We start from the raw sequence: 19,213 nt of genomic DNA, 5'->3' as shown, positions 1-19,213 counted from the left end.
ATGCGCGCAGGTCGACAAGTACCAACAAGGGAATCTTCTGGGGGTCCCAGAGCTGGATCTGGGGAAACTTTTTTTTACGATCCAGAGGCTTCCCCCCTCCCAAGGTAAGTAACCCCTAAGGGTTTTTTTTTCACTACAAGTTTACTTTAAGCCTCATACCCACATACAAGGACCGTTGCCCCGGCAGGATTCGGGACTTAATCCCTTGGCCTACAGTCTGTGGCCGAGTCTGTACAGACATGTCACTAGCCTTGAAGCTAGCAATTCATCTGTTATGGAGCAGACAGGAGGGACGACGCGCAGCCCACAATGGAGCAGATTCCTGTGGGTGGAGTGAATGGGAAAACTAAGCACTCAGGGTTTGCTTGAACATGAATAAAGATCCCGCCGATGAGTTGGGTGCCCAATACTAGCTGATCAGCTATTAGTAGTAGCTGATTGGCTTTAGTTAGACTAGCTGATTGCCCAGTATTACAACTACCGCCAAGAAGTAATACTGCTCGATCGCCTAATAGTAGCAGGTCAGTTACTGCTTTTGTGCTTTGGCTGTTGGGGAAGGGGGGGGAGTTAGTGTTACTCATTAGGATGGGGGAGTTAATGTTAGGCATTAGGATGGGGGGTTAGTGTTAGGCATTAGGATGGGGGGTTACTGTTAGGCATTAGGATGGGGGGTTAGTGTTAGGCATTAGAATGGGGGGTTACTGTTAGGCATTAGGATGGGGGAGGGGGGGGTTAGTGTAAAGCATTAGGAGGGGGGTTAGTGTAAAGCATTAGGTGGGGGGTTAATGTTAGGCATTAGGAGGGGGGTTAGTGTTAGGAATTAGGATGGGGGTTAGTGTTAGGAATTAGGATGGGGGTTAGTGTAAAGCATTAGTTGGGGGGTTAGTGTTAGGCATTAGGTGGGGGGTTAGTGTTATGCATTAGGAGGGGGGTTAGTGTAAAGCATTAGGTGGGGGGTTAATGTTAGGCATTAGGAGGGGGGTTAGTGTTAGGAATTAGGATGGGGGTTAGTGTTAGGAATTAGGATGGGGGTTAGTGTAAAGCATTAGGTGGGGGTTAGTGTTAGGCATTAGGTGGGGGGTTAGTGTTATGCATTAGGAGGGGGGTTAGTGTTAGGCATTAGGATGGGGGTTAGTGTAAAGTATTAGGAGAGAGGGTAGTGTAAAGCATTAGGTGAGAGGTTAGTGTAAAGCATTAGGTGGGGGGTTAGTGTTAGGCATTAGGAGAGGGGTTAGTGTAAAGCATTAGGTGGGGGGTTGGTGTTAGGCATTAGGAGGGGGGTTAGTGTTAGGCATTAGGAGGGGGGTTAGTGTTAGGCATTAGGAGGGGGGTTAGTGTAAAGCATTAGGAGAGGGGTTAGTGTTAGGCATTAGGTGGGGGGTTAGTGTTATACATTAGGAGGGGGGTTAGTGTTAGGCATTAGGATGGGGGTTAGTATAAAGCATTAGGAGAGAGGTTAGTGTAAAGCATTAGGTGGGGGGTTAGTGTTAGGCATTAGGAGAGGGGTTAGTGTAAAGCATTAGGTGGGGGGTTAGTGTTAGGCATTAGGAGAGGAGTTAGTGTAAAGCATTTGGAGGGAGTGTTAGTGTAAAGCATTAGGTGAGAGGTTAGTGTAAAGCATTAGGAGAGGGGTTAGTGTAAAGCATTTGGAGGGGGGTTAGTGTAAAGCATTAGGAGAGGGGTTCGTGTAAAGCATTAGGTGGGGGGTTAGTGTTAGGCATTAGGAGAGGGGTTCGTGTAAAGCATTAGGTGGGGGGTTAGTGTTAGGCATTAGGAGAGGGGTTAGTGTAAAGCATTAGGTGGGGGGTGGGTGTTAGGCATTAGGAGAGGGGTTAGTGTAAAACATTAGGTGGGGGGTTAGTGTTAGGCATTAGGAGAGGGGTTAGTGTAAAGCATTAGGTGGGGAGTTTAGTGATGGGCATTAGAATGGGGGGTTAAAGTTAGGAATTAGGAGAGAGGGTTAGTGACAGGCATTAGGATGGGGGGTTAGTGTAAAGAATTATGAGAGGGGGTAGTGTAAAGCATTAGGAGGGGGGTTTAGTGAAAGCCATTAGAATGGGGGGTTAGTGTTAGGCATTAGGAGAGGGGTTAGTGTAAAGCATTAGGAGGGGGGGTTTAGTGATAGGCATTAGAATGGGGGGTTAATATTAGGAATAGGAATTAGGAGGGAGGGTTAGGCAGTAGGAAGAGTATCAGTGTTAGGTCATCAGCATCACCCAGCACCCAATGCAACAGGCGGCGCCATTAGACACACTCTTTTAGATGACAGGCTGAGATGAATGTACAACAGACTAATAATGCAGCGAATTCTCAATATTTTGCGCATTGTGCTGACATCACCAACAAGACAACAGCTTCTACGCAGGCAGCAAAGAAAACCAGGCAGCAGAAATCCGCTATGGGAAGGAAATATTAGCTGAAACATGCCACCATAATCACGTTTGCTCCTTGGAGAAGCAGATAGCGTTACAGTTGTTTGAAATCAGCCGTGAATAAAAAGTTTGCTTTAACAGCCAAGAGGCAGCGGAGGAGATCAGATGAATGCATTTGGTCAGATACGAAAACCTGAAAAACCGTTCCAGATATCTTCATCTGCCAAGTCAGCGTGTAGTAGGAACAGAGACGGATTTGTGAGAACACGGCTACCAAACGCAGTGGGCGGAGCTCAAGGCTGTTCACATGGATCACATCACAAAAATAAATGAGAGCCAACTACAGCCTAAATAACAAGTCAAGCCCTGCCTGCTTATAAATCACGTAGCAACAACATCACGTTCAATGAAATGAATGTATACAGTGATGGACAAGGTAACGCACGCCCGCGTGTAAACGTACGTCGCAGAATTTATTACCTAACTATACGTTAGGCTTTAAATCATCTCGAAGTCCGCCCGAAAGTAAACAGATCTGTGAAATGCTCGGGCTGTCTTTAGGCGCACACCTGCAACCAATTTTATAGCATTTGCAGAACGCCGCTGCCCGCTCTGCCATTACCGCCTTGTAAACCGGCTCTTAGCTGTGAGTGGATTTGGCACCGTGAGATGGTAAAGAGGCCATCTGAGTGTTTGTGTCTCAGAATTGAGAAATATTTGATAATATCAGGATTTTAAGTAAAACAGGACATTCCAGACCTCCTATGTGTTATAAGGTTTTAGCTGATGGATAATGTCCCATGGGATTGCAGCAATTTTTTTTATATAAATGGGTAATGGGGTATGTGTAGGGCCAGATTTACCATAAGACTCTAGAGCAGGGCTAGGGAACCTATGGCTCGGGAACCAGATGTGGCTCTTTTGATGGCTACATATGGCGCACATTCAAATTAGTAGAGGTTGATTCACGAAGCTACACTGCTCAAGCAGCACAGCTTAGCGTGGCAGCGCAAGTAAAAATTTCAAAGTAGGCTCACTACTGCTTTAGCTTGCACTACTAACTTACTCGCGTTACCCCAAAACTAACGGCTGCTCCAATTGTTCCACCCTGGACCCTGTAAGGTCCAGTGACTTTGTAGGACGAGAGCCCTGCACTTTGATTGGCCGAATAGGCTGCCAGTCACTTGACAAGCAGCCTATTGGGCCAAAGTGTGAGGATCTCATCCTACAAAGTGAAGCAACCCCCAAGTCAGCTCGCTAATTGTACAAGCTGTTAGTCGGTATTTCTCTTGTCTGGCTCTCGGGAAAATTGCTGATGTTGATAAAACACAAGAGAAGCTGAAGACGTGTCTGACACTTCCGCTGCCCGGCGGATCAACTGTATACACATCACCATGGCAACAGGGACGTAAGCCCTCTGCTGCGTATGCGCACTGTCCCAGTTTGAAATATATTGTATGGCTCTCACAGAATTACATTTTTAATATGTGACATTTATAGCTCTCTATCAGCCAAAACTGTTCCTGACCCCTGCCCTATAGACACATGCCTACAGGCACCTAATGATGGAAAGGCGGCTCACTCCCCTCCCCAGCGCCTCCCTCCCTCCTTCCCTATGCAGAGTCCTGATAGTGTAAATGAGAGGTTACTCATCCTGCTCTCAGCACTCCACTGATGGGATCTCCCTTCAGTCAGGGGCACCTCTAGCTACTTAATACAGAGGTTCCTCTAGCTACCTTATACTTGGAGGCACCTTTAGCTACTTAACATGGAATGTACTTCTGGCTACCTTATACTAAAGGGCACCTGTAGCTACCTATGATGGGCAAGGGAAGTAAGGGAGAAGTGACAGCTGGGCCAGCAAGCACACCTGCAGTGCAGTTTGTGGGGGTTTGTAGGTTCATGGATGGAGAAGTCTATGGTACCAGGTCATCAGTGCCTATAGGCTCCTGTGAGGTAAATCCGGGCCTAGGTATGTGACATCAATTTCCTTTTTGATTCAGCTCTGTATTTCTTTCTATTCACTATTTCTATTCTTGAGCTGTTGCTGGGGATACCGGTCTCCATTTTCTTCAAGAGAGCAACCTTCTCCAGGTCCGTTTAGGACCTCCCCGAGTGGAGTCGGGTTTATGTTCTCCACCTGCTTCCTGTGGTCGGTTGCCCCCTGCAACCCTCCTTTGTGAGTAGTGTTTTTCTTACCACCTTCCACCTTAACACCAATATACTACACCATTGGGCTCCCGCCTTTTGTCTCCTGTGTTTTTTCCACAGGCAGCAGGAAATTTGGGCGCATGAGGCAGGTGGACAAAAAGGGCACCGCCATTCACTCCCATAATAAATATCGTTTAAATCGGCGCCCAACAGGAAAAAAGGGCGCCGGAGAAAAATAACGTTTTAAAAGCGGCGCCCGGAGACTTTTAATGTTTTATAACTGTTTCTCATGATTACACATTATTTAATGATTTATAATTTTTAAAACATTATTTTTAAACAAAAAACAGTACAACATTTTTGAAAACATTACTTTTAAACGAAAAACCGTACATTTTTTTTTTTTTTTCATTTTTAAACGAAAAACCGCACCATATTTTTTTTAAACGTTATTAATGCTTATCACAGGGGGGTCTTAGGTTTAGGCACCAACAGGGGGGTCTTAGGTTTAGGCACCAACAGGGGGGTCTTAGGGTTAGGCACCAACAGCAGGGTCTTAGGGTTAGGCACCAACAGGGGGGTCTTAGGGTTAGGCACCAACAGGGGGGTCTTAGGGTTAGGCACCAACAGGGGGGTCTTAGTATTAGGCACCAACAGGGGGGTCTTAGGGTTAGGCACCAACAGGGGGGTCTTAGGGTTAGGCACCAACAGGGGGGTCTTAGGGTTAGGCACCAACAGGGGGGTCTTAGGGTTAGGCACCAACAGGGGGGTCTTAGGTTTAGGCACCACCAGGGGGGTCTTAGGGTTAGGCACCAACAGGGGGGTCTTAGGTTTAGGCACCACCAGGGGGGTCTAGGGGTTAGGGGTAGGTACAGGGAGGGTTCTGTGTGAGAGTAGGGTTAGGTATAGCTTTAGTAAAATTCTTATTAATGTTTTATAAAACGTTATTATAAATTTCAATTTTTAAACAGGGAAGATTAACGTTTTTAAAATTGCCGATTTTATACACATTATTTAACGATTTATAACTTTATAAAACATTATTTTTAAACGAAATATAACACAATTTTTTTTAAACGTTATTCGTGATTATCTTTTAAAACCCTGCGCCCTTTTTTCCCGGCGCCCTTTTTTAACGTACGCGCCTTGACACCCCTACCACATATCCTGTTGCTGGGGAAGCTTTCCTAATTGCAGTAGAGTCCAAGTTATCGGGAACTCAATAAACCAGCAGTCTAAACCAACCAGCACAAATCGCCGGCAGTGCTCACCGAGGCGAAGGCCAACTTTTTAGGCTGCTTGTGGACCCTGCTGAGCTTAAAGCGGACCTGAACTCAAAACTTCCTTTCTGCTCTAAAAGACAATCAACAACATAATAACCTTTAAAGAAAAAAATGTCTTTGCTGCAGCTGATACAAATCCTGCAACAAATCTGCAGCGTGTCTACTTCCTGCTTTCATGGAAGCAGACATAGGGCTTGGTTCACTAAGACAAATAGCATGCCTTATCAAAGTTAACACACCTTATCAGAGTAGCATAGTGAACATATGCCTGCAAACTGGCAGTGACAAGAGCTCTACTCGTCCTGCGCTGACCCCCTGTGGGTTTGTAGCACTCGCTATGCTACTCTGATAAGGCATGTTAACTTTGATAAGGCATGCTATTTGTCTTAGTGAGTCAAGCCCATTGGGTTAACATCTTGTGTTTACAGCTGCTCTGCCAAAACAGCTAGCTGACAAAGCTGAGAGATCAAATTACACTTGTGATTAGTCACAGATCGGGGGGGGGGGGGATCAGACTAAACTCTCTAAATACATACAGGATGCATTTCTCTATGTTTTCCTCCTGTCCTGTGCAAGAGTTCAGAGCCACTTTAACGCATCCGAAAGAAATCATCTTCCAATGATGAAGCGACAATAACAAGATCATATATGCATTGTGTACATCTTTTCACCAGCCTCACTGAAACAAACAGCATATGGTTTAACAAGATCCTAAGACAAGGCTATAAACAAATAAGACCTTAGAGGACTATGTTCTATCTTGTATTTTCCATGTTGGTTAACCAGGAAGGATGTATACATTGCCTCATACGGTAAACACATCCTGAGCGCCTCGACATCGAGTTTTACGCAGGGATGGAGTGCTGTAATGACATTTTCCAGGTTTACTGAAACCTAAACATTTCAATCAGATCAACAGGAGTCGGTATGTTCTATTCCTTGTTTGTTTGTTACCCTTTTAGAGAAATTGTCGGTTCAATCGGCGCCATTCACGTTTCCAGTGCCGTCACAACGCGGCCTGGATAAACAGCTCATTTCCACGAACACATTGAGCAATCCCCAGCCGTTGCAGGAACAGTGATTGAATCATTTGCACACCGTTTAGAGTACTAAAGCTAAAAAAAACCCAGCGTTTTATTCAAAGAAAAAATGAATAATTTGTGCTCCGTTGAGGTCGTGCTCTTGCCCAAATCTAGCACAATTCTTATTTTGTTTTGGACAGGCACTAAATGGTACGGCTTGCATGGGCAGTATCTGTGTATGAGCTCATGGATTAGCTGGTGGCAAATAAACCACTTTTGTAGCACATTTAAATTACAAAAAAATATTAATCAGGTTAACGCTGAAAAGTGATACAGCGCTTGGCAAGAGGTCAACATCATTTGGTCTCCTCTTCGCTGCACTAGACAGGTACCCGTCCACATCCAAGACTGCTTCACCAGTTCACTTTCAGGTGCATCTTCCCGTAATCCTGGCTGGCTTAACCTGCCTGGCGTTCTGATAAGATCGCCAGGGAGGCTGCGGGAGGGTTTTTTTTTAATAAAAAAAAAACTATTTCATGCAGCCAACTGAAAGTTGGCTGCATGAAAGCCCACTAGAGGGCGCTCCGGAGGCGTTCTTCCGATCGCCTCCGGCGCCCAGAATAAACAAGGAAGGCCGCAATGAGCGGCCTTCCTTGTTTTGCTTCCCTCGTCGCCATAGCGACGAGCGGAGTGACGTCATGGACGTCAGCCGACGTCCTGACGTCAGCCGCCTCCGATCCAGCCCTTAGCGCTGGCCGGAACTTTTTGTTCCGGCTACGCTGGGCTCAGGCGGCTGGGGGGACCCTCTTTCGCCGCTGCTCGCGGCGGATCGCCGCAGAGCGGCGGCGATCAGGCAGCACACGCGGCTGGCAAAGTGCCGGCTGCGTGTGCTGCTCTTTATTTGAAGAAAATCGGCCCAGCAGGGCCTGAGCGGCAGGCTCCGGCGGTACTGGACGAGCTGAGCTCGTCCAGACCGCCCAGCAGGTTATAAGGGAAATGAAGTAAAAAGGTATACGGAGGCTGCCATTTTTATTTCCTTTTAATCAATACCAGTTGCCTGGCAGGCAGCCCTGCTGGTCTTTTTCTCTGCAGTAGTATCTGAATAACACCAGAAACAAGCATGCAGCTAGTCTTGTCAGATCTGACTTTAAAGTCTGAAACACCTGATCTGCTGCATGCTTGTTCAGGGGTTATGGCTAATAGTATTAGAGGCAGAGGATCAGCAGGGCTGCCAGGCAACTGGTATTGCTTAAAAGGAAAAACATGGCAGCCTCCATATACCTCTCTCTTCAATTCCCCTTTAAAGGACAACCGAGGTGACATGTGACATGATGAGACAGACATGTGTATGTACAGTGCCAAGCATACAAATAACTAGGCTGTGTTCCTTTTTTTTCTCTGCCAGAAAGAGTTAAACATCAGGTATGCAAGTGACAGTTTCTGTCCGGGTCGGGACTGGGTCAGACACTAGCGTGAATCCTTGATAAGGAATTACAGCCATAAAACATTTTCCTGTCAGTAAATGGCTTCTGAGAGCAAAAAAGAGATAAAAAGGGTCAATAGTTCATAGATTTGAGCTCTGATATACTTAAATGACTGAGTGTCATTGAGCAGAGACAATGAAACAGTAAAAACTTAAAAAAATAGTTTTAAATATAAAATAAAACAGTGGGATAGCTAAAACAGTCATTTTTAGAAGAAGGAGGAGGGATACAATTGTTTATCTCATCAGTTAATTTTCCCCTCGAATGTCCTTTAAACTCTTGCACAGTGGAGAAAGGAAAACACAGAGAAATCTACCATGTGTGTTTATAGAGAACAGCTTGTCTAATTCTCCCTCCTCAGCAAGGAAGGAGCTAGTGTAATTTAAGCTGTCAACTGTTGAATTCTGAGCTAATATGTAAACCAGGATACCAGGAAGTAACCACTCTGCACAATCTCAGTAGGAGTTCTATGAGCTGGAACAAGGGAATGTTTTTCTTTAAAGGCTATTATCCTGTTGCTTATGTTTTAGAGCAGAGAAGAAGTTCCGAGTTCAGGTCCACTTTAAAGGACACCTAAAGTGAGAGGAATATGGAGGCTGCCATATTTATTTCCTTTTAAAGTGAAAGAAAGGTGAAAAATAAACTTACGAGATAATGATTTGCATATATAGTAAAGCTAAGTAATAGAATATTAGTAGCACATATGAGTCTAAAGACCCCTTTACACCATTCAATTCAAGGCAGGATCAATCAAATTCGATTGGATCGAATTTGATTAGATCAATTAAATCGGACATGTCCGATCGGGATTCGATTGATCGTGTGATCGATTTGCATTGAAAACTAGCCAAAATCGATCACACGATCGATCGAATCCTGATCGGACATGTTGGATTTAATCGATCCAATCGAATTTGATCGATCAAGCCTGGAATTAAGTGGTTTAGAGGGGGCTTAATATTGTTTCCAGTAAAGGAAGATTTAAAAAACTTCAGTTGTTATCCATGCAAAAGAGCTTATCTGAGCTGTCTGACCCAACTTGGTCGCTGTTTTCTGGAGCACTTATACATTAAAGAAACAGCCAGAGACAGGTTTAGATTTTTACTCCTGGGAAGTTGAAAAGGTCATAAGCTCTGTTTGTTTTATAGTTTAACATACAGAGTGTGGCTCATAATTGCAAATATGACAGAATTATGCAATGTTATTAAAAAAAAAAAGCTATATATCTAAACATTAAAATATGAGACTATTTTCTTTGCTACTAATGCTCTATTAATTATCAGTACAACACATACAAATCATTACATGATAAGTTTTTTTCACTTCAGTGTCACTTTAAACAATGCAAATTGCCTGGCTGTCCAGCTGACCCTCTGCCTCTAATACTTTTAGTCATAGACCCTGAACAAGCATGGAAATCAGATGTTTGATAGAGATGGCCCGAACTGTTTGCCCGGGGAACGGTTCCCGACGAACTTCCATGGTTCGCTATCGCGGAGAACCGCAAACTTTTGCGGAAGTTCGGTTCGCCCCCATAGTGCATCATTAGGGTCAACTTTGACCCTCTACATCACAGTCAGCAGGCACATTGTAGCCAATCAGGCTACACTCCCTCCTGGAGCCCCCCCCCCCCCACCCCCCTTATAAAAGGCAGGCAGCATCAGGCTTTGGACTCACTCATGTGCCTGCAGTAATTAGAGAAGGGAGAGCTGCTGCAGAGTCGCATAGGGAAACCTTAGTTTATTGCTAAAAAAAAAAAAAAAAAAAAGCACCAGTCAACAGCTCTTTTGAGAGCTAATCTTGTTCTTGTGATCTATTTTTTTTTTTTGTGTGTGTCTGTGGCCCACTTGCATTATATACAACCGTGTCAGTCAGTCACAGTTTACCTTTGGCACCTTAATTCCTACAGTGCCACTGCCAGCCCCAGCACATTCAGTGACTACCTATGTGTGACAGGCAGCTGCACATTTGTAATCCCAATCACTGCACCTGTTCACTGTTTAGTGCACCTACCTACCTAAACCTACATGAGCGCACGCATTGTTAATACCACCAGTCATTGCACCTGTTCAGGGTACCTGTGTGTGTGATAGGCAGCTGCACATTTGTAATACCAGTCACTGCAACCTGTTCACTGCACCTGTGTAACCGTACATTGTATTAGTCAAGTCAGTGCATACCTTTCACTTCATCCCCCCAATATGGACAAAACAAAAGGCAGAGCCAGAGGCAGGACACCTGGCAGGTCTGTTCGAGGTGTTGTGATTTCGTGCGGCCCTCGACCAAAGTACAGTGTTCAGAAGAAGACACGTGCCATCAACCCCCAATATGGTCAGGATGTAGTTGACTATTTAACACAGAACACCTCATGTTTCTCAGCTTCTGCACAGAAGCGTGACATATCTTCCTCCTCCTGCTCTAAATCTGGCACCCCACTTAACACTCAGTCGGCCGCCACCACCAAAGTGCCATCACCCCAGGGCTCAGCGTTGTGGACATTTTTTTGTGTGTCTGCCTCAGATGAGAGCAATGCCATCTGTACTCTCTGCCACCGAAAATTGAGCCGTGGAAAGACCAAGACCTGCGTAGGGACAACTACCTTACGAAGGCACATGATTACAAAGCACAAACTGCAATGGGATGACCACCTGAGGAAAAGCAGCACACAAAAGCAAAGCCACACACCGCAGTGGAAGATACCAGGCTGCATTTTTTTCTCAAAAAGGCGATACCTAAACTGTACCGTGGTGTTGAAAGGCAAGTGGTGACATCTCTGCCACACAGCGTTTGGTCAAGGGTCCATCTGACCACGGATGCCTGGTCTGCAAAGCACACTCAGGCCTACCCGAAGACTAAGTCAGTCCCCACACACAGCATTTCTGCCTGCCCCAAGACTAAGTCGGTCCCCACACAGCATCTCTCCCTGCAGGCCACTTGACTGCCTTCTCCGCCACCACCAACAGGGTCCACCAGGACTCCAGGCGGATTCCTAATTTTTTAAGGCCGCTGCTAGTAGCAGCCACTATAATAATTTTTCTGGTGAGTGTACATGTCTGCCTAATTTTTCTGGCTGCACTGCGGCTGCAACAACAAAACAAAAGGCATGTGCATGTGTCAATTCCTTCTCGTGATCGTTACCTTGCCGCGGTGAAGGGGCTTGCATATTACAATGAAGCAATGACCGACGGCTATATGAGTGTCTTGGGGGGGTGGCCCACCAAATATAATAAGGTCGTTGCTTCATTGTGGACAGACCAAATTCGATCAGCTGGACAACCACTGTTAATCTGTCATTGAGCTACCTCAGCCTGGTTGAAAACCGCTATCGCCTGCACTCTCGCCATGGTGCACACCAGTCCAGCACAGCCGTCACGACACAAACAGCTGTTTGCGGTGCGTTACACAGTGAGTTTGGTGCGTCAGTGTGAAGCCGTACTCTAATTACACTCCCTGATTGATGTATACACATGCAAGATGTTTTAAAGCACTTTAGGCCTCCAATTTAGCATGCAATGTGATTTCTGCCCTTAAAATGCTGCTTTGCCTCAAATCCAGATTTTTCCCGGGGACTTTTGGCATCTATCCCACCCATCCATGCTAAAACTCGGATGTTAGGCCCAGTTCACACTGCAAGCGTTTCCAGCCGCGTTTTGGAAACGCGTGCAGGAGGCAGACACGCACGACATCAGACAGTGCATAGAGTGCGCTGTCTGATGTTCACACTGCATGCGTTCCAGACCTGTGCGGTCCGGGAACGCATGCTGCACGCATTTTATGTAAAACCGCGTGGCTGTCCCATTCACTTTTCAGTGATGGGATCAGCCACGCAATGCACACAAACGCGGATGGCGTGCGTTCGCATGCATTGCGTTCCGCACGCATGGCCATCCGCGTTTGTGATGTGAACGGGGCCTAAGACCCCTTGAAACATATTTTCCATCACTTTTGTGGCCAGCATAAATGTTTCTAGTTTTCAAAGTTCGCCTCCCCATTGAAGTCTATTGCGGTTAGCGATAGGTCGCAAGTTCGCGAACGTTTGCGGAGGTTCACAAACCTAAAATAGGAGGTTCGGGTTATCTCTAAAGTTTGACTGCATTTGCTACATGATTGTTTCTGGTGTATGATTCAGACACTACTAATGCATGAAAGGTCTGCAGGACAGCCGAGAAACTGGTATAGTTTGCAAGGAAATAAATATGGCAGCCTCCATATGCCTGTCCTGGAGTAGAATATTATGAACCTTGTAGAGAGGTTATGTTGGAGGGTCTGTTGTACCCATCTGTCCACTGCTTCCTGACCTCAGCCTTAGGCTAAAGGAGCAGACTGACAGCATGCCCATGTGGGGGGTCAGAAGTAATTCTTCTCTCCTTACATTATACATTGTATGCCAGCCATCCATAGACTGAATTTTAGAAGACTCTTAACACGCCTGCAGTGTTCTCAGTAATAGGAAGAAAATTGCAGAACTGTGCATTTATTAACCTGTTTCTCTGAAGTCTGGGCTGAAACCTCTTTTCTGCTGTTGTCAGGACAATTGTGATTTCACAGCATACAGATAACAAAATTCATCTTCTCTCATACTGAGAGTGCTCAGCCCCCTACTGTGCAGAGGTTGCTGAATAAAAATAGAATATGAAAGGAATGGAGTTGCTGCCTCAGTATGGAGGAATCCTGTTGTAATGCGTATTTATCGGGGTCATGATGAATTGATCAGCTAAGGCCCTGTTCACATTAGCGTTTGCCAACGGAACCGGCCGTACAGATCTGGACAAAAAAATGCTAGACCCAAATTTCCGGACCCAATGTAAACGGACGTTTTACAACACACTGGCTGTAATACGGACCATTTTCACCGGATCCAGCTGGCCTGATCCATATGTCCGGTTCCGTAAAACAAAGTTAATGTGAACTGGGCCTTAGTTACAATTCCTAAGTATGAAAATAATGATAAATATTGGGAGATGTAATTAAGGTAGTAGTAATATTTTTTTATCGAATTAGGGCATCTTGGCATCTGATCTGCGCAGCCATAGACACTAATGCTAGCGATGGCTAGCATCACCCGTGAGCACTTTTTTCACTTCAGGGTCACTTTAAAGGGAGCCTTAACCACTACTCCCCCTCCCGCCATTTTAAAATATCCTGTTCGCCCTCTTAATGGACCACAGGATGTTTTAAAACATCCTCCACCGCCGCCACCACCTCCTTATCCCCCGCCGCTCCTACCCATCGGAACCCGCAGGGCCACGATTGGTGAAAGGGAAGAAGACTCCCCTGAACCAATTAAAGTGCCCGTAAGCAAAGATCATGGCTTCAATGAGAAGCCAATGATCTTTGTTGTAAGAACACAGTCTGTGTCGCACAGAGACAGATTATAGGACATCTGGTGGTAATAAAAAAAAAAAATGTACATACAAAATTGTTAAAAAAAACAAAAAAAAAAACAAATAGTCACTGGTAGGTTAGGGACTCCGCTTTTTTTTTTTTTTTTTTTTTTTTTACTATGTATGGCATGAGGGTATTGTTATATTTGCATGTTTGGGTTTGTAATTAGTGACGGGCACAAAACTGAAAAAAATGCACCTTTATTTCAAATAAAATATTGTCACCATACATTTTACTAGGGACATAATTTAAACGTAATAACCGGGACAAATGGGCAAAAAATATGCTGGTTTTATTCACAGTAGCACGTTTTATTTTAAAACTATAATGGCCGAACACTGACAAATCATTTTATCCATTTTTTTATTATTCTTGTTAAAATGCATTTAAAATAAAAAAAATTCTTAGCATAATGTATCACCCAAAAAAAATCCTAATTGGATATACCAAGATATAGATAATATTGTTGCGGCAAGTAGTAATAAAGTTATTGGGGAATGAAAAGGTAGGAGCGCTGACAGGTAAAAATTGCTTTGGTCCGTTATCGTAAAAACACCTTGGGGTGAAGTGGTTAAAGTGTACCTGAAGGGGAAAAAGTGCCCCTAGTGGATCCTTACTCTGACCTCCTCACCAGAGGGGATTCAGCACTGGGACCCCCAAAGATTCGCTTGCCACTGCTTGTCAGGAGCCTCGTGCAGGCGCAATAGCGGCTTTCCGATGAACTCTGGTGACAATAGCCAAGCCCAATCGGGTCCAACTATTTCCGCCAGAGCCCAAGGTGAGAGCCGCTACTGTTCCAGAGGCTTCCCACATCTTCCATGACCCCACCCTTTTAGTTAGTGGCTGTGCTTTCCTTTGTGCATAAAAGGGAGCACAAAGCCACTCCACGAGTGACTTCAGATTACTGTGCAAGCGTTGCCATACTCATGCATGAGTTATACGGGCACCATGAAGGGGCATGCAGCCATACGATTATGTTCAGAGGTTCCCTGCACGGAAAGGGTGGGGGTTAAGGACGACAGGGGAAGCCTTTAGACCATACTTGTCAAATCTGGTCCTCAGAGCCATTAAATTCTGCCCTCAAGTGGTTTCCCCACTTTGCATTATGTTTGGGCCACTTTAGACCACCAGGGAAGCTATATTGAACGTGAAATTCTAGAACACCAGGGAAGACATATGGGGGAGGTAGGGGGAAAGCATTAAACACGAGGGAACTATATAGGGGAGGGGGAGAACCACTAGACACCAGAGAACTGTATAGGGGGTTAGGTGGGGGCCATTAGATACTTAGGAACCTCATTAAAGGGAACCTTAACTCAAAAAAAAACAAAAAAACAAAAACACGATTTTCACTTACCTGGGACATCTACCAGCCCCCCGCAGCCATCTTGTGCCTTCGCAGTCACTCATGGCTTCTCCGGTCCCCCGCTGCCAGCTAGCTTCATTTTTGCCGACTGGGAGTCGGCCGGCTGCCATGCGTACGTTTTTAGGCATTCCCGCTGGTGCGGAAAGCCATTGCGGACATTAACAAGTACATTTCTACACGTTCCCCCGGTGCAGGAAGCCATCGCGGACATTAACAAGTACATTTTTACGCGTTACAGGTGCAATGCGGTGGCCTGTAGACATTGAGGTTGGCCCGCGACTAGGTCCCAGTGTACAGTTTCATCCCACTTTTTATTTGGGTTTGAAACGTCTGCTTTAGGGCCATTTTCCACTAGCAATCGCTAGTGCTTGCGCTAAACGCTAGCGATTGCATTTCAGTAAGTTCCTAATTTTTTTCCGCGATTGCGATTTTGCTATGCAGTGCATAGCAAAATCGCAGTAAAAATTGCTCCGCAGCGCGATTGTGCTTTGGTAAAAATTGAATTGCGTTAGTGGAAAATACCTACCGTGATTATTGTTATTTAGCAAACCCTAGCAATTTAAAAAGCATCAGCATCGCAATTGCCGCAAGTGAAAAAGGGCCTTTAGACCATCCCAAGGTTTCCTCTACTTATGCAAGTATCAAACTTTTTACAGAGAGCTTGGGTTTGCTTTAAAAGATTTGCTTCTAATGAATTAGTGCCATATACCACAGGACACCTTCATACTCCACATGGCTTGATAGATCGGCGCTATTTTAGAGACAAGGGAGACATATTTAATTTTTGGCTGCTGGCTTTAATATTATGACCGATTAGTGTGTGTCTAGCCAGCGTATGAACACGTTTACATCAATGAATTGTTAGTACCATAATATTCTGCAGAGTTGTAGCTTTGTATCTCCAAACACAGTATTTTATCTGCTGTTGCATATGATGGTGCTGTGGTGCCACTCTGTGGTTCCTTTTGGAAGTGCAAGTTAGTCAGTTGAACTCTGGGACGGAGCACATGAATAGTTCATAAACTACCAGTGGCACAGCAATAGATGGTGCAGAGGTAGCAACCGCATCAGGTCCCTTTGGCTAGAGGAGCCCACCCCTCAAACGCAGTATTAGCTCTTTATTGGTCCTGTGCTGATAACATTCACTTCTATAGTTGATTTGAATAGTAGTGATCATTACAGACTGTTTCCCATCTCCTTCCTGCACCTCTGACACGGTTGTTGTCCTTGATTGGTTTTGGTGCGTTATATCAATTGTTATCTATAGCATGCTTGGGGGGCCCCAATGCTAAACTTGCACTGGGGCCCACAGCTTGTTCGCTACGCCACTGTAAAATACTGTACCATCAATTTGTCTTCAGTGGTTCTCCTATTGTGGGGTAAATATGCTTAAAGAGAACTTTAACTGAAAATTAAAAGTCAAAATAAACACACAGGTCATACTTGCCTCCTGTGTAGTCTACTCAGCAATCTATTTCTCCTCTCCTGGATCCTGTTTGTCCACTGTGACCGATGGAATTCTCGGTCCTCCATTTTGAAAATGGCCATTACCCCATAACAGCTTCCTGGTCAGCACACTGTTAAACTGTAATATCACCCACTTGAGCCATAGGGAAGCATGGACATTACCTTGCACATTCAGTTGTAACTGAAAGAAGCTGATATATAACTGACAGCAACTGGTATATTTCTGTTCTGACAAAATATTGTCAGAACTGGATGGGATTACTGTAAGAAGAAAATGGAAACCTTCGAGGAACTGATGGTGAGGTAAGTATGTAATATTCATTTGCAGCTACATCATGTGTTTATTTTAAATAATTGTACTCAGTTCAGGTTCCCTTTAGGCCTCTTGCACACTGCACACGATTCCGATTCAGATTCCGCTTTTTAATCAGTTTTTACATCCGATTCAGATTCTGATTTGCAGTTTGCTCCCTGCACACTGCAAATCGGAATCTGAATCGGATGTAAAAACAGATTAAAAAGCGGCATCTGAATCGGAATCGTGTGCAGTGTGCAAGAGGCCTTAAAGGGGTTCTGTGGGGGTTCCTGAGGAGAAAAACTGCCACTTACCTTGGGCTTCTATCAGCCACCTGCAGTGGTAATGTCCCACGCCGTCCTGCTCCCATCTGCCGTTCCCCGCAGCCGGCACCGGGCCATTATTCGGCTGTCACACAGACGAATAATGCGCGTTGCCGTGCCTCCGCTCGTTGCCGTGCTTGCGCAGTAAGCTTCCGATGACGCAGGCGGAAGCGAGCGGGTGCGCGGCCAGTGTAGCGCAGCCGCAGTTGGATCCCATGCCGCTTAGACCGGGGCCGTGGCGGAGAATAGCAGATGGGAGGAGGACGGCGTGGGACATTACCGCTGCACGGGGCTGATAGAAGCCCAAGGTAAGGGTCTGTTTTTCTTCTCAGGAACCCCCACAGAACCCCTTTAAAGGATACCCGAAGTGACATGTGACATAGACATGTGTATGTACAGTGCCCAGCACACAATTAACTCTACTGTGTTCTTTTTCTTTCTCTGCCTGAAAGTTTAATATCAGGTAAGTGGCTGACTCAGTCCTGACTCAGACAGGAAGTGACTACAGTGTGACCCTCACTGATTTGAAATTCCAACTATAAAACGTTCCTAGTCACTTCCTGTCTGAGTCAGGACGGAGTCAGCCACTTACATACCTGATATTTAACTTTCAGGCAGAGAAAGAAAAAAAAGGAAGTTATTTGTGTGCTGGGCACTGTACATACACATGTCTATCTCATTACATCACGTCACTTTGGGTATCCTTTAAAGAGAAGCTGATGTGTTTTTGGGTGGCAGATGGGACACAGAGGCACTCTCTGCCCCCCGACCCAACACCCCACCCTTGGGAATCTCTCTTTCGCTGGCCATGGCCCCTCCCCCGCCTCCCTGCATGCTGTGAATGCAGGAGCGACCTACAGGAGCGACAGTTTTTGTGGCTGATCCACTCAGCCCCCCAGGTAGCCAAAAAAAAAAAAAAAAAAAAAAAAAAAAAAAAAAAAAAAAAAGCAAAACGCTCAAATGCTAGCACTTTTCAAAGCACTAGGGTAATAAGTCTATGGGCCCGTTCTCATTTGGGCAATTTGCGCTAATCACCGCAAATGACCCAAAACGATAAACGCAACTGCGCAGCCTGCACCATTTTCAGGCAATTTCCCGGCGATCGTGTTTCAGTGCTATAGAAGCGCAAAACGCGATCGGGGGGAAAAAAAAAAAAAAGCCAGGTGTGAATGATTTTTTTTTGGTGTTAATCGACAAAAATCGCCAGAGCAAAAATGCTAGCAAAAGCGCTAGCGTTTTGTAAGTGTGAGTGGGGCCTAATTTTTTTTAAATCCCAAGACAAAGAGGCATGTCCTGCGTACAATGACATACCTCTGTGTGCTTCTGCATCGGCCCGTCCCCCCACCCCCTCTGCTGTCCCGCCCTGAATAATATCACCAGGCTAGCAACAAGCAGATTGTCGCTAGCCTTCTGTTTACCTGTATGTGTCAATCACCACTGATCCATTACATGGCTCCTCCGGCTGCTAGCTTCCTCCAATCGGAAGCTAAGCCGCGACCCAGGAAGTACTGGTTCACATGCGAGGGGAGTGAGATTCGCAGAAGCCGATGGACTTCTGGGTAAGTAAATGCAGTCCAATGGGGCTCTGCACATCAATGCAGACAAATCATTCAGGTATAAGTTCACCCCCCCTTTTTGCCTGTAGCGAGTGCTAGGTATGTGATGTATTCCAGTTGTTGGGGTCCGCACATCAATGCAGATAAACCATTCAGGCATGTTTTTGTGTGAAAGCGCTGCCATGTTTCCCACTATGCAAGTAAAATTGATCTCTTTTTGGGTGGGAAGCAGATCAAACATGCTGGAAGTTATAGTTTGATCAGTTCATCTGAGGTGAAAATTGCATGGTCTGTAAAATCCTGTATAATAGATACCATGCAGTTTTCCTGTCAGCTCGGCAGATCATTTCCAACATGTCCGATCTGCTTCCAAATTAGATAGAGGTCGATTTTGAGTTCAATAATGCCCAAAATCAATCCCTTTTTTGATTGGAAGCAGATTGGGCATGCCAGAAATCAATTGATCCGAAGGTAAAAATTGCATGGTGTGTATTCAGCATAAACCCTAT

The sequence above is a fragment of the Hyperolius riggenbachi genome, chromosome 1 (assembly GCF_040937935.1).
Source record: "Hyperolius riggenbachi isolate aHypRig1 chromosome 1, aHypRig1.pri, whole genome shotgun sequence".
NCBI lineage: Eukaryota > Metazoa > Chordata > Amphibia > Anura > Hyperoliidae > Hyperolius > Hyperolius riggenbachi.
The sequence above is the reverse complement of the archived record's forward strand: the minus strand, read 5'-3'. Positions refer to the sequence as shown.